General features: G+C 31.8%; 1 protein-coding gene and 2 long non-coding RNA genes across 5 annotated transcripts in view; 1 reads left to right on the top strand and 2 right to left on the bottom strand.

Moving 5' to 3' along the window:
* Window positions 1-3218: 3218 nt before the first annotated feature.
* Window positions 3219-3873, bottom strand: LOC141461457 (uncharacterized). Its single transcript, XR_012462877.1, has 2 exons — window positions 3719-3873; window positions 3219-3599 (listed from the first exon to the last, which is right to left on the bottom strand). It is a non-coding gene; the product is annotated as an uncharacterized lncRNA (long non-coding RNA).
* A 123-nt stretch (window positions 3874-3996) lies between these two features.
* On the top strand, window positions 3997-9390 carry LOC141461458 (uncharacterized). Its single transcript, XR_012462878.1, has 2 exons — window positions 3997-4136; window positions 5848-9390. It is a non-coding gene; the product is annotated as an uncharacterized lncRNA (long non-coding RNA).
* LOC141461454 (tubulin alpha-1 chain-like) overlaps window positions 8152-14200 on the bottom strand; it is a 72451-nt gene continuing 66402 nt past the window's right edge. For all 3 annotated transcript variants that reach the window (XR_012462872.1, XR_012462875.1, XR_012462874.1), the window contains 2 exons: window positions 9225-9351; window positions 8152-8307 (listed from right to left, as the gene is read on the bottom strand). The gene's annotated coding sequence lies outside the window, so the exon portion shown is untranslated. The remainder of the gene's footprint in view (window positions 8308-9224; window positions 9352-14200) is intronic.

Raw genomic sequence — 14200 nt, 5'->3', positions numbered from 1 at the left:
ATAGTTTGGAGCAACCAATAATCCCAAAATCTTACATTACAGATAAAAAAAAGAAAAATCTTTATTAAGGTATCCTAATATGTGACAATTGTTCAAGATGTGATTTATATTTTTTAGTTTTTCCAGCATTGGATACATTACGAGTATTAATCAGTACAGACAATCTTACATGAGTTAACAACATGAGTGATCTTGAATGCGGTAAGTAATAAGTAGAAATTGGTATGCTTTTGAGAATCCATAACTACTCAAACAAAAGTAGAATTTACTATCCTTATTAAGTGCCGCCGACTTTTTCTGAGTCACTTATTATTATTATAAAGTATGAAACTCATTTATTTATAAATTGGATCGAGGAGTTGAAAGCACGATTCTTCCTCCTTCTGTGGCTAAAAGTAGCATTTAATATATTCTTAGTTAATAAAAGTTTACACTTTTAATGTTAGCCAACTTGCATGTTCTCTTGCACATGCACATGTCTGGCAGATTTAGGACAAAGAAAACTGCCTTATATTCCCAGACTAGTAAACTATATTTCTTAGGACACTTCTTGAAAGTAAAACTTTATTATTAGGATAAACTTGAAACTAGGTCAGTGTTCTTTATGTAATCCATGTGTTCATAAAGTTAACAATGTTTTGGAACATTGTACGGGCAAGAAATAGTAAAATACAGGCTGCATATAATACACAAAGGATAATGTCACTTTGATAGATTCTGTACATTGTTTTCTATTTCCTTACTGGAAGCTTTAAACAAAGTGCCCACTATTAAAGACGTTCTTGAAGCAACCATAGTTTTTGGGGGAATATATCGCAATTATATCCTGGTAAACAACGATATTGTTTATATTTTACATTATATAAATCTCATTTTAATGAGTCAATAAATGTTATTGTTAGCAACTTTTCTGAACAAAATTTATAGATTTGCATATTATAAATGCGATTGGTTCAATTTTAAAGAAAATAGTTCCACACAAACCAAAATATTGTAACTTGCTTTAAAGAAATAGTTTCTTTTTTTGTTTGAATCAAAAAAATACAGAAGTGAAAAGTACACTAATTGAACAACGAACGGTTCCTTTAGTGGCGAGAAGCAAAAAAGTATTACACTCAAGCATTAAAGTAGAAGAGAAGTAGTGAGCCCAAATCTTATAAAGAACTTAGAAGAACTGAACTCCATTTGGGATATGTATCAATATGTGCAAAGCTGGCCCAGATTTAATTCGTAAATATAAGCAAGAATAAAAACGTTAGAAATCGAAACAGAGATTAGAAATAAAATAATTTTAAGTATTATTGAACTTCATAAAAAACTTTAAAAAATAAAAATATTCCTAAGTTTATTTTTAAATCAAAAGGAATGATTTTTTTTTGTTCACTTTATTTTTATATTTACAACTGCAACAATTGTTGCATCAAGTAAATTTGATCTTATTCGTTCAGTTCACTTGTAAAGTCATGGTTAGAGCAATCACCCACTGGTGAAACTCTTTCACAATGATTTAATCACAACAGATCTCTAGGCCATTTTCGCTTCAAGCGACGAGGAGGATTGCCGGGAAGGTGAGGAGAGGAGAGTTGTTGGACAAGAGGATTAGGATGGAGAGCTAGGAGGCTGTGAAAGTTGCGGTATCGAGACTTTATTAGGTCAGTGACAAAAGGGATGTGTAGGTCAGTGTGTATGGTAAGGTTAGAAATGTAATATGGAGCATTCAGGATTTTCCTTAGGATTTTAGATTGTAATGTGTGTAGGCGTTTGAAGTTGGAGGGTTTGGTTGAGCCCCACACTTCTGCTCCGTATGTCCATATGGGTCTTAACAGGGTCTTGTAAATAGTCAGTTTGTGATTCACGTCGAGTTTGGATCTGCGGTCAAGTAGTGTACTAAGTAGCTTGTAGCGTCTGTTCACGTCTTGTCGTTTCAGTCGAGTATGTGGGTTCCACGTGAGTCTCTTGTCAATGTACAGTCCTAAGTATCGTACTACGTCAGCTGGAGGAATCGTTACACCGTTCAGTTGAACTGGTGGACTCGCAGATTTTCTTAAAGTAAACGTAATATGTACTGACTTTTGTTCATTAATTTTAATTTTCCATTTTCGGAACCAGGTTTAGAGAAGCTTTAAGTGAGTTTGAATGTTCTGACTGGCTTGCACCGGGTCGGAGTGAGATGAAAGAATAGCAGTATCATCAGCGAATGTTGAAACTATTGTATTTTGGGATAGAGGTAAGTCAGCAGTGTATATTAGAAAAAGGAAAGGGCCTAGAATGCTTCCTTGAGGGACTCCAGCTTTTATGGGTATCAAGGACGAGAGGGCCTGCCCTTGACGAACGCGGCAGTACCGATCGGTTAAGTAAGATTTTAATATCAAGTAGTAGGTGAAAGGAAGATGATTTTTAAGTTTGTGCAGTAAGCCCGAGTGCCAGACCCGATCAAAGGCCTGAGCCACATCGAGAAAGACACCCGAACAGTACTGTTTACGCTCCAAGGAAGAAGGAATGATTAAATTTGAAATGTGTTTCAACAAAAAGTATCCAATGAAACTTATACAATTATTCATGATAGTTCCTAATTTCTTTAATTTATACACCCATACCAATTAAAGTTTAAAGAACTTTAAGAGCAATTTCAATATACATATGGCCTCGATCTAAACTGATAACGGCATTTAATTAAATATTGTTCCAACCGATTACGAGCAATGTGAAGTACACTATAATTTATTTCATTTTTTTAATTTATCAATTTTTAATTTGGCGATTATGATTTTTTTTTTTTTTGTAAACGTAAAGTGCATTTTTATTGTAGTATAATATAATTTTTAACATGATTTCATGCTCTTACTTCCTGGGTATTACAAAAAAAAAAGTTTGGTAGTTTTTATAAAACTGTCAATTTTTTAAAATAGATTTTCAAATTAAAACACCTGATGTTCACTATTTTTTAAAACCTCAACTTTAGGCAACGGTTTAATAATTCAATTGAATTTCCAAAATAGATGATACAACGTTGCACTTTTGAATAATTTTATAAAATACGTACATTTCTGATTCTTGACTTCCAACTGAAATTAGGTGGAATTGTTGGTGTACTTTATGACGATTCCTGGCTAATGCTAGAAATATGGCCTTAGTAAAAACTTAGCATTCAGAAGAAAAAGGAAATGAGCTGAAAATTTTCTCACTTCCTTGTAAGAATTGTCAAATAAAAATAAATATTTATCAAAAAGATTTCTTTTTTTATTTAAAAGTTGAAAAAAAAAAATTTTTACAAATTATTTACAATTGAATTAATTATTTACATTTTCCCTATACATTCACTACTTATCCCTGCTTTTATCACATATTCACTCCCCATTCTCTGGCTCCCAAAACGCAGTTCTCTTCAAGAAGAAAAATTAGAATCCATTGTGTATCCGCCTAATAGTTGTTGTTATGTTCGGTCTCGGATGATCAGAAGTTGGAAATAAAACAGTTTTCTTTGTCTTGATTATCCTGTTAATGGTCTGTCCATTGACTGCGGAAGGTTGTGCTCTCCAGTAAACTGTTTGAACGGCTTTCCCACCAACAACGTATCTACTGCATGATCCGATCAACATCTGTAAATATATTTAAATATAAGACATTGTTATTAAGAGTTTCAAACGCTCCTTAAAATCAAATAGTTAAATGTTTTAAAGTTGTAAAAAAAATTAACATTCATGAGAATAATACTAACGTTTTTTTCCAATAGTTTGCAACAAAAATATACTTCAAAACAATCCAACAATGGATATCAAAAATACTATGCACTTAATTTGATGGATTACCAATTGATTTCTGTCTGGTAATGATCAAGTATTACCAGTTTATATACTGCATTAGATACGCAAGCGTATACTGTGCGTCAGTGCAGTGGCGAATATCTGTATGACATCACTATCACACGCGACCATCTCGTGAATATAAATCTCCCTCGTGATACATCCAACTATTTTCTGAATCCATTAATTTTATAGCGAATTATTACCAATAATCTTTTATTATTATATTTTTATCGTATTTTTTTTGTTTTCAAGTTGTAAAGCTTGTTTGATTTTCTATTCTTGAATACAAGCAAATATTGACAGCAATAAAATGATATTACATCCCTAAAGGTAAGCACAAAATGTATTTATTTTGAGAGAGTATGTGTTAAATTAGTGTTGGTGGCCCTCTTATAATTAATCCTATTTTTCAAAGTTCTAGAATCTCACAAGATGATGCCATCCACTATATAATAATTCTATTTCTTTGTGGATTGTGTATATATTATTTTATTTTACTTATATAATTACTACACATGTAAGAAAAGACAAATTTCAAATTCATTTATTTATTTAAGAAGTTTATATTGATTATTTAAATAATTCATATGATTTTTTGGGGAAAAAGTACACTTACAAACAAGCTCTTAATATTATAGGCAATTTGAGAAATTTTTCATCTTTTACTGAAAAGTGAAAAATTTTAGTTTTTTTGTTTGTTTATTTATTTTAGTACCTGCTCGCTTTTTAGTGCAGTTTTTGAGGATGAAATCAAAACATAACTTTATTCTGTAGTATTCTGTAGTAGGGTCCCCCTAAGAATAAAGAACAAGTACAAAAATATTGGACTAATCTAGCTTACAAAAAATAAAGACATGAAAAACTTATTTCTATCTAACAGTACACAGGTACAAATGCAAAATAATAATAAATTACATTATACAACGAAATAGAATATACTGCTGAATAAAACTCAAGATGACTCAGAAATGGTTGGAAGAGGTGATGATAAAGGCGAGTTTTGAAAACAAAGAGTGAAGGGACAAGATGAAGCTAATCAAGTCAAATGTTCCAAGTGAAGTGGAAGTATGATAAAGGGTTTGTCATTGGCAGGTGTCTTGTGGACGGAGAGGAATGTGAAGGTCAGACGAGAGCGGCTGTGTTGGGAATTAGATGATTTAAATTTGAGAAATTGAAGGATTTAGAAAGATCTTTGGGATTTAATAGCGTGGAAGAAGGCGAACTTTCCTTGCAAAATTATCCTGCCAGGTAGTCCTGCGTCCATCAGAAAACAATAATTAAAACTTAACTAACTCCTTATATAAAGTGCTGTTTAAGACACACTCATTTATCTATAGAAATAAATATATGTTATAATTTGTCTATAATCTTTTGTATACAAGAGGATTTATATCCAAACTTGTGGCGCCACGGTAGAGGCGAGTCCAGTAAAGCTAATATGTATTGTGATACTGGGTTCGATTCCCGGTCTTAGGCCTTGGATTTTATTTAATGGTTAATTAAAGAAATTTACAATAAAGTGTGTTTGCTAGTCGCCTCCGTCCAAGAGACACCTAATTGGTAGTTGGACGTCAAGCCCGCCTGAAAAAATAGGCATTACGTTATACCCAAACGATTTACGTATTCATCACATTTACTTCTTCAGGGTATTAAATTTTTTTTCACGTGAATTTAGGTTCAGTCCTGAAGATAAATTGAACAATCAGTATACTGACAATACTATTGAATGGTTAAATTTAGCCAGCAAAGAGTTGCTTCCTTAATTATAAAAATTGACAGATTTTCATTTTCGTACCCGTTATCAACTTAGTATTTTTGTTTTGTAAGTTCTTTATTTTTATTGAATTAACTTATTACTAATTTGTCCAGAGCTTCCTCTGACATCGCCCATACTAACCTCTGGACGTGAAGATATGCTACGAATATACATTTTTACAACACTTCAGTATTTTGGAATATTAATTACCAGAAATTTAATTCAAAGTTTGAAGGAAATTTCTTATAATTTTATTAACATCTGATTCTTTTCTTTTTTGTTCAGGATTAAGCGCAACTAATATGGACCGGACATATAGAGCCTATTTAGATCTAGCCTGTTATTACTTAATTGAAAACTTAATTATCACAACATAAAGTATGCCTTAAATATATTTATCAAAGCTATATAATTGATAAGTTGAACTTTAAATAGATGATCTTTGTAAAGATAATTGACTTGACTGTGTCTTTTGTGGCATACAAACTTGAGATGTGAAGCGCCACAACTTTATTGATCTACATTGTATAAGTGTACTTCAACAATTGTCTCGGAAAATACTATTCGTGGAATAATTATACTATCTAAGTCAAAGCATATAATGAATGCTAGATAATTGCACAGCTTTTGTCTTCCACAATAAGCCGTACGTTTAAACTAATTCTCTATCTACGTTTCAAACTTTACAATATACAAATGATGTCCTAAAACAGCGTAATCTATTTTTCTATGCTTAAAAAAGAAATGTTATTTATTAGGATTGAAGTAAATAAACTGTTACTCTTAAGGATCTTAATCTGAGTTGGCAAAAAACAATTTCTCTTGTGCAGCTAATAAAATTGTAACCATTCAATTTTCTTAAACTTAATATACATACTTATACTACATAGGAATAATTAGCTGTCTTAAAAATATGCATATTTTATTTATTTTATATTACATATATACGACATTGTGGGAAGAACATCTAGATTGAGAATGTAATTGAAGAAAACTATATTATTTGCGATAAAGCCAGATAATCATCTTTATGTAGTAACAATTACGAGTACATTAATCGAAGAACGAACTTAAACCGACGATTTTTATTTAAAAATAAAATAAATAAATAAAATAAACAAAATCATTGATGTATGTTGGTGTAAGCATTTTTAAAAAAGTGTTAGAATTTTTTTAGCCTCATAATTTTATTTATTTTTTATAACGTTTTCTTTCTAACATGTAATTAATAGTTTGATTATTATAGATTAATAGATATTAATATAGTGCTACTTGAACAAATATTTTGTAGATGAAAATGGCCAGCATAAGAGTCTGTGACATCCAATAAATTCTAAAAATTGTGAAGGAAAAGTTAATGCAGCAAAATTACTTAAATTATATCAACTAAGCATGAATGAAATGTTGGGTACTAGCTAGTAATCAGTTGATTTGTGTACCTTTTGGCGTTTAATCAACCCTTATACTTAATATTTTAAACTGTAAGTTTTTGTTAAGGAGTTTACATATATAAAGTCACAACCAGAGAAACAATCTGAAGTTATAATAAAAATATTCTTTTACATAGAGCCTGATTAGGCTAGTAATGTATGAAGGTAGGAAGAGGAAATGGCAAAACCAAGAACCGTACTCACTGTATCATAAGCCTCCTATGGAAAAAGGAATTAAAGTGAAAATGATTAAGATGGACTTGAAACATTCTGAGAATGAAGGAGGACCAGTTGCCGAGGAAAGCGCTGGGTTTAAATCTAATAGAGATGGAAAGACGGAATAAAGAATGGTATTTGGATTAACTATGTGCAGAAGTATGCAAAAGCTGCGGTAGCGCTGACAGAAGGAGAAGAGCTCAGGATAGAGACCAATGGAAGCACTTCTTCGTGGAGGCTAAGATTCGAGGTGGAGTATAAAACTGGTGAAGCAACAGGTACTACTAGAAAAAAAAATGCAACTGAAATTCGTCTTTGAAGCTAATGTTAATATGTAAATTAATCAGTATAAGCTCATGAAGATGGCCTAGTCCTTAGGTCGAAATTTTAGCAAAAAATAAAAATTGAATAAATAAATAAAAAATACTAAAAGTGAGAAAAATATCTTTTTAAGAGGTACTTTCCTATAATGTAGCTTTTGGCTACTTTGAGTATTGGAAATTTGGCTTCTGATATTGAGACATTAATGGTTATGGTTCAACGTAATCCATTACAAGAAGATAGAGATTGATTGATAACTATATATCTAAATGCGTTTATTTATTTCATTCTCGTAATCAAACGAGAATAATTTGTATTAAAAAAAAATAAAATAAAATAAGGCGCACGTGCAAGACAAACTAAATGAACGGTCGGGGTTCGGTTGAACAGGCTGCTCCCTAGTGGCAGTTGGCCCAATCAGACCTTTTATCAGAGACCCTGAGTTAATTCTTATCACATATTAAAAAAATAAAATAAATACCACTCGAAATAAGCCAATTTATTCTACAAAAAATGATTCTATAACAATATAGAATTATCTATCACAGAACTTTGCACCTAGGCATTTTTTTCCCCACAAATATTTGTAATATACCATAATAGAAGAAAGCACTCCACTAGCAAATGGACTATATATTTGTTTACCAAGTATACATTTTTATCAATTAGAATTCTTATGAACCGCTGCAGCGTTCCTCTTAACTCAAGTTTCAAAGAATAATTTTAATTCCTTTCTCTTAATTCACAGCAATGTTTCTTGCCCCTTGTTCCTAGTAGTCTGCAAAACACGAAATATAAAATTTAAAAAAAGGCGAATTCAAAATCTTCTCTGGGAAAACGTTATCTTTTGTAGGAATAAGAATTGAAATCTTAGTAACTCCGACATAATAGTTACTATTTATTTATATAGTGGTTGGACGTAAAACCTGACTTAAAAAATAGGCCTTACCTTACTTTTTTTTTTTTTTTTTTGATATAAATGTTATATTTTAGATATTAGAGAATGTCAAGATTCACTTGGTGAATGTTGAAATTCACATAGTCGCTTAGTGAAAGGCCGAATATTTGGTTTATGTTCTTGCAATAAATTAGATTGTATAACGTTAATCACATAATTAAGTTTATTATTGGTATTATTTTCTTTACTTATTTAGAATGTACTTTTATTTTTAAGTTCAACGGTTTATTTACATGTGCAGTTACTTTCTCCCACTTGGACATACATTGATCATATGTTTTAATAACAAAGAATGATTTAAAAACGTAACAAAAATATTTTTACTCAACACACACAATCAGTGCGTGGTTAATGAATCAGAAATAAGAATATTTAGCAAATATTTTGGACATACACCAAGCGACTATGTGAATCTCAACATTAACCAAGTGAATCTTGACATTCTCCAATTTCGGTCTTTGACGGTAACATAATGGTGAATATGTACATAAAAAAAAAAGAAGGAAACTAATGCCTATTTTTTCAGGTTAGCTTTACGTCCAACTACCAAGTTAGGTGTCGTGGACGGAGGCAATTAGTAAACATACTATTAAATTCTCATATAAATAAAGTTCATGGTCTAGAGACCGGGAATCGATCCCAGTACCACACCAACAATCCATTGGAATGTATTACCATTAACAATAATATTAATGAATGGAACAGCTAATAAATCTGAGGAGTTTATTTTGGCTTACCTATTTCCTGATTACCAGCAATTCTCATGTGGCCTGTACAAGAATATTCTTAGTACAAGGTACTTCACTCGAACATTCCAGCACCATTTTTCAGATATAACGGCAGACTTTCTGAACAAATTCGAATCTATTTTGAAGTTCCAGAGATAAAAAAAAAAAAAGAAAAGTAAGTTATATGAATGAGTCACAAAACAAAGCATGTATTTAAAATACATATTTACATCCAAAGATTTTTATTTTTAACTAGTTTTTAATTAGGTTAAATCCTCTAAAGAGAGCTTTCGATACCATAAATCACGACAAGTTATGGCATAAATTATACAATCTGGGGATAAGCCGTAAATTACTGCAGATAATGAAAGTATTATATGATAATGCCGTGATGCTTATATCCGATGAATCCTATAATTCTGCTGAAATCCCGGTCTCGGAAGGAATTTTACAGGGAGAAGTTTTGAGCCCAATTTTGTTTTCTCTTTTTACTCACAATATTGTCCAAGTGTTTAATAATTCCGTGGGAATTCCTTTGTACAAAAACAGATCTACAAATATTACTATACGCAGACGATATAGTTTTGTTCTCTCCTACTTGGATTGAGGCTCAAAGAAAGTTAAATCTATTAAAAGAGTACTGTGATGAAAACTTGTTGAAAGTAAATATTAAAAAAACAATAACAATGGTGTTTACTAAATCTGGAACATTTGCAGAAAAGAAACTTCTAAAGTATGGAACTGAGCCCATAAATTATCAGAATAAATTTATTTATTTAGGAGTCCCAATTGCTTCATCTGCTAAATTTATAAAGGCCACTGAGTACTTTCTGGGGAAAAATATGGCTGCCACTCAATCTGCCCTAGCTCTTTTAAAATCATGTAAAAGCGATAACTGGGAAACCAAATGTAAACTTTATGAAGCAATTTCTGAAAATGTTCTCTTGTACTTGTCAGAGGTTTGGGCATGCAGATATTCGGATAAAATTGAGAAGGGTCAATTAAGATTTTTTAAATTGCTGCTACATTTGCCTAGAAGTACTCCCAACCATTATGTTAGAATGGAATGTAGAAGAGTGCACATACAATTTAAAGTTTTCAGCAGAATGTTAAGTTGGTGGCTGGCTATTTTGAAAATGCCTGATTATAACCTCTCTAAAATGTGTTTTCTGAAGCAATTAGATTTGATAGACAATACAGGCATGCCATTTAATTGGGCAAGAGAGCTGAAACATTATCTTTCTTGTATCGGTTTTGACAACGTATGGCAATCACAGAACTTGAAACTAGTTGAAGAAAAATATAAGTCTATTTTAACGAGTTTTAGAAATAATCTAGTAAGTCGTGATGTTGAAGCCATTGTAAATAGTAGATATAATCTCAATTATCGCAATCTAAGTACCTATGATCTAGACGAGCCGCATCTTAAGGTAAGATGCATATAAGCAAGCTTAGGTTGATAGTGCAGTTGCGACTTTATAACAAAAAAATGTGTCGCATACATTTTAATAACCAGTGCTATCAATTTGATGCAGATTTAACTTGTCCTCTCTGCCAATTACAAGCACCAAATGACTTATTTCACTTTTTATTGAATTGCCCGGCCTCATCATCACACAGGACTAAATATTTAGAAAAACTTTTCTCTGCAACCCCAGACTACGATAAATTTATTTCATTATTAAGTTTTTCTATTAATACGTCGGAAGAGAAAATAAAAGATATATACTTGTTTTGTACCGAAAGTTTTAAGTTAAGAAATTCTTTATTATCTTAATGTTATTGGTTTATTATTGTAACTTCAAGAAATCTCCTGTCTCTCTTTTTCTCTTTATTTGTAATTCTGCTTTTTTGCTTGTTTTTCTGTTTTTGGCTTACTTGTTTTAATTCATGTACATAAGTAACATACTACTATTTTGTTAGGTAAGGAAAGTGTTCTAATTTCAATTTATTTTTATTTTTACTTTAATTAATTTTGTATAATTATAACAAAAGTATTATTTTATGTAATTCCCCATATGTAGCCAACTCCCTCTGTATGCCTAACGGCATAAACAGAGTAAATAAATAAATTAGGTTAAATCCATACCTGGACATTGAACAGATCATCAACCTAATGTGTAAGTATTTTATTTTAATTTGTTTAAAGAAGAAAAGTTAGAAGTAGCTCTGTTTATCTAGATTCAATTATCTAAACGAAACAATAAAGTTAAAATAAGCAGAACAAAAGTATTAACCTGAAGTTAGAATTATGCTAGAGTTAATCTTTTTTATTCTGGGATTAAAAAAATAAAAGAAAGAGAAATGAAACTTTTTTTTTACTTTTCTATTAATTTCTATTTTATTTTTAGAAAAATGCACTGAATCTCTTAAGTTAAAATCAGATAAATCTTCCTGCTGACAATTCAAAGTGATGGTTTTTAGACTTAAGCCACTGGAATCGTTTATTTTCATTATGTGAGAAAAAGAATAAAAATTCCCAGAGGAGAATAAAGTTGAATGAAAACTTGAGATGGTAATGGTAAATCTTGCGAGGCGTTAAGTCACTTACAATATTTAAAGATTTGAATATTATGCAGCCAACTTAGTCCATTTTGTTATTTATAAAATATATTCAGTAAATTATTTTTTTATTGTTTCTATAGTATACTATTAATCACAAAACTGTAGATCGTGCCATTCACAGAGTTTGTGACTTAAGATCTTTCTTTTAAGACCATTATCTATTTTTTTTTTTTTCTTCTTAGTAAAGAAAGATTGTTTTCGTGTCATTTTTTGAGGGGCCCTATTTCTAAAATTTTAAATTTCCTAGTTTTCTCAGAAAATGTATGTGTGAAAAATAATGTTCGAAAAAATAAATTGAACGAGAAGGATCACTTCATGAAAAAAATAAATTCCAATTCTTAGAGAAATTCTTAAACGCAAAGATTTTGTTTAAAGTATGTTAACACTGTGTACTGATATCATTCAGATGGTTTCACGGCCAGCGGCGCCTCAAAAGTCTAGAAGGGTTCATGGGAAGAGTTGAGGTTTGGATGAGTGAATTTAAATGGAGTTGGTAGTTTAAAACAAAATTTCATGTATCGGAGTTTGGATTTAACGGAAACGAAGGGAATTTTCAAGTCGGTATAGATGGTAAAGGTTTGTCACATAAAACGGAGCATTGACTATGGTACGTATGATATTGTATTGTAAGGATTAAATGCGATTGAGGTTTGTGCGTTTGGCAGTTCAGATCCACAGTTACGTCTGTTATAACCGTACAGTTCAAGTCCACAAATCTACGAGGTGGGGCTACTAAATAACGAGACTATTGCTATAAAACATTTTATTTTAGATTTATACATATTTAGTTATTATCACCTTCAATATACACCCCTCCTCTATCCCTGCAACGCTCCATGCGAATTTACCATTGTTCAAAACAGTGCTGGAAGTCTTTTTCTGTGAGCACCTGCCTGACGCGTGCCGCTTTTTCAGCTTTCACAGCTTCAACAGACTGAAATCGTGTACCTTTTAATGTAGATTTGACTTTGGGGAACAGATAAAAGTCATATGGGGCCAGGTCAGGCGAATAAAAGGCGGATGGCCTAAAACTGGGATGTTGTACTTGGCTAGAAACGTCTTGACAAACAATGCAGTGTAAGCCGGCGCGTTGTCTTGATGGAGAACCCGTGACTTGTTCTTCTACAAATCGGGTCGTTATTTCCTTACTCTTTCACGGAGTTGATCAAGCACCTCACGGTAGTAATGTTGATTAATTATAATCGATATTTTCATCCGTTTTGGACGTGGTAGGGCGACCCGGGTGGCCATCATCTCCGACGTCTTCTCGGCCATCTTGGAAACGCTTGAATCACTCAAAAACTCGCGCACGTGATAAACATTCATCGCCATAAACTTCTTTTAATAAAAGATAAGTTTCAGTAGCGGATTTACCGAGTTTCATGTGAAATTTCACGACAATTCGTTGCTCTACTAAATGTGTAATATCATGTTTTCGGCAATACGAAACTAACACCTCTAACCCAAACGACGGTTCCGCTCAGACAGATTTCTCTACAAACACGTGAGACGCTGCAATCGAAAGAGAAGGCTTTACGCTGCACAGCTGTCGGTCGTTAGGATTTGGCGCATACATAGTTCTTCTGTAGCAGCATCAGTCTCGTTATTTAATAGTGATGTACCGTTTCTTTTGCAAAGCGAGTTTGGAGTATTTGTCAAATAGTTTCTATAACATTCTCTATCTGTGAATAAAATCATTTCGTTTGAGGTGTGTATCAGGGATTCATGAGTTATTTAATTGTTTAAGAATTTTAGTCGCATACATTACAAGGCAAAGTGGTGGAGGCTACTAACTTGGGCACACAGGCAATAATTGGATAGTTGGAAGGGAATTTAAGACAACCAAACTTTTACTAATTCTTAGTAAGGTTTCTGCTTAGTCGAAGAAAGTGTCTACATTAGAGGTCAACCATTACAGACATTTTTCCTCAATTTTGAAAACTGTTCTGATTTTATTACGATCAACGCAGGAATAATAATTTTTGACAAACGCAAAAAAAATACCGAAAACATAAGATATAATGTTTGTTTTGTTATTCATATTCAAATGTCCGGACAAAGATAACTGTCTACGAATTGTCTTGTTTTTAAAAGTACGTATTTACTCTTTGGAAAGATTGCTGATTATAACAATGCGTATATAAGTGTTTATCTAAGAAATAAAAGATTAGAATGTCTGTACTATTTTAAGAGATTAGAATCTCTGCGTTATTATGCATAGTATTTACATAATTTTCGCACCATTTTAAGACCAGCGGTTCTAAAATTTTAATTGTTTCTTAGAGTAATTTGTAAACCTACTCCGTGGTGAAAAAACAGAGAGCAGTAGTTTCATTTTTCCACAAAATCTTAAAAAAACGAAAGCAAGGTTGATAGTTCGTGCTGAAACTTATTGACATATCTCACTGAACACATAAATT

Source organism: Rhodnius prolixus, unplaced genomic scaffold (assembly GCF_049639745.1).
Source record: "Rhodnius prolixus isolate KJV_2025 unplaced genomic scaffold, Rpr scaffold_6, whole genome shotgun sequence".
Classification (NCBI taxonomy): Eukaryota; Metazoa; Arthropoda; class Insecta; order Hemiptera; family Reduviidae; genus Rhodnius; species Rhodnius prolixus.
Note: the sequence above shows the minus strand (reverse complement) of the source record. Positions and strands in the feature narration are given on the sequence as shown.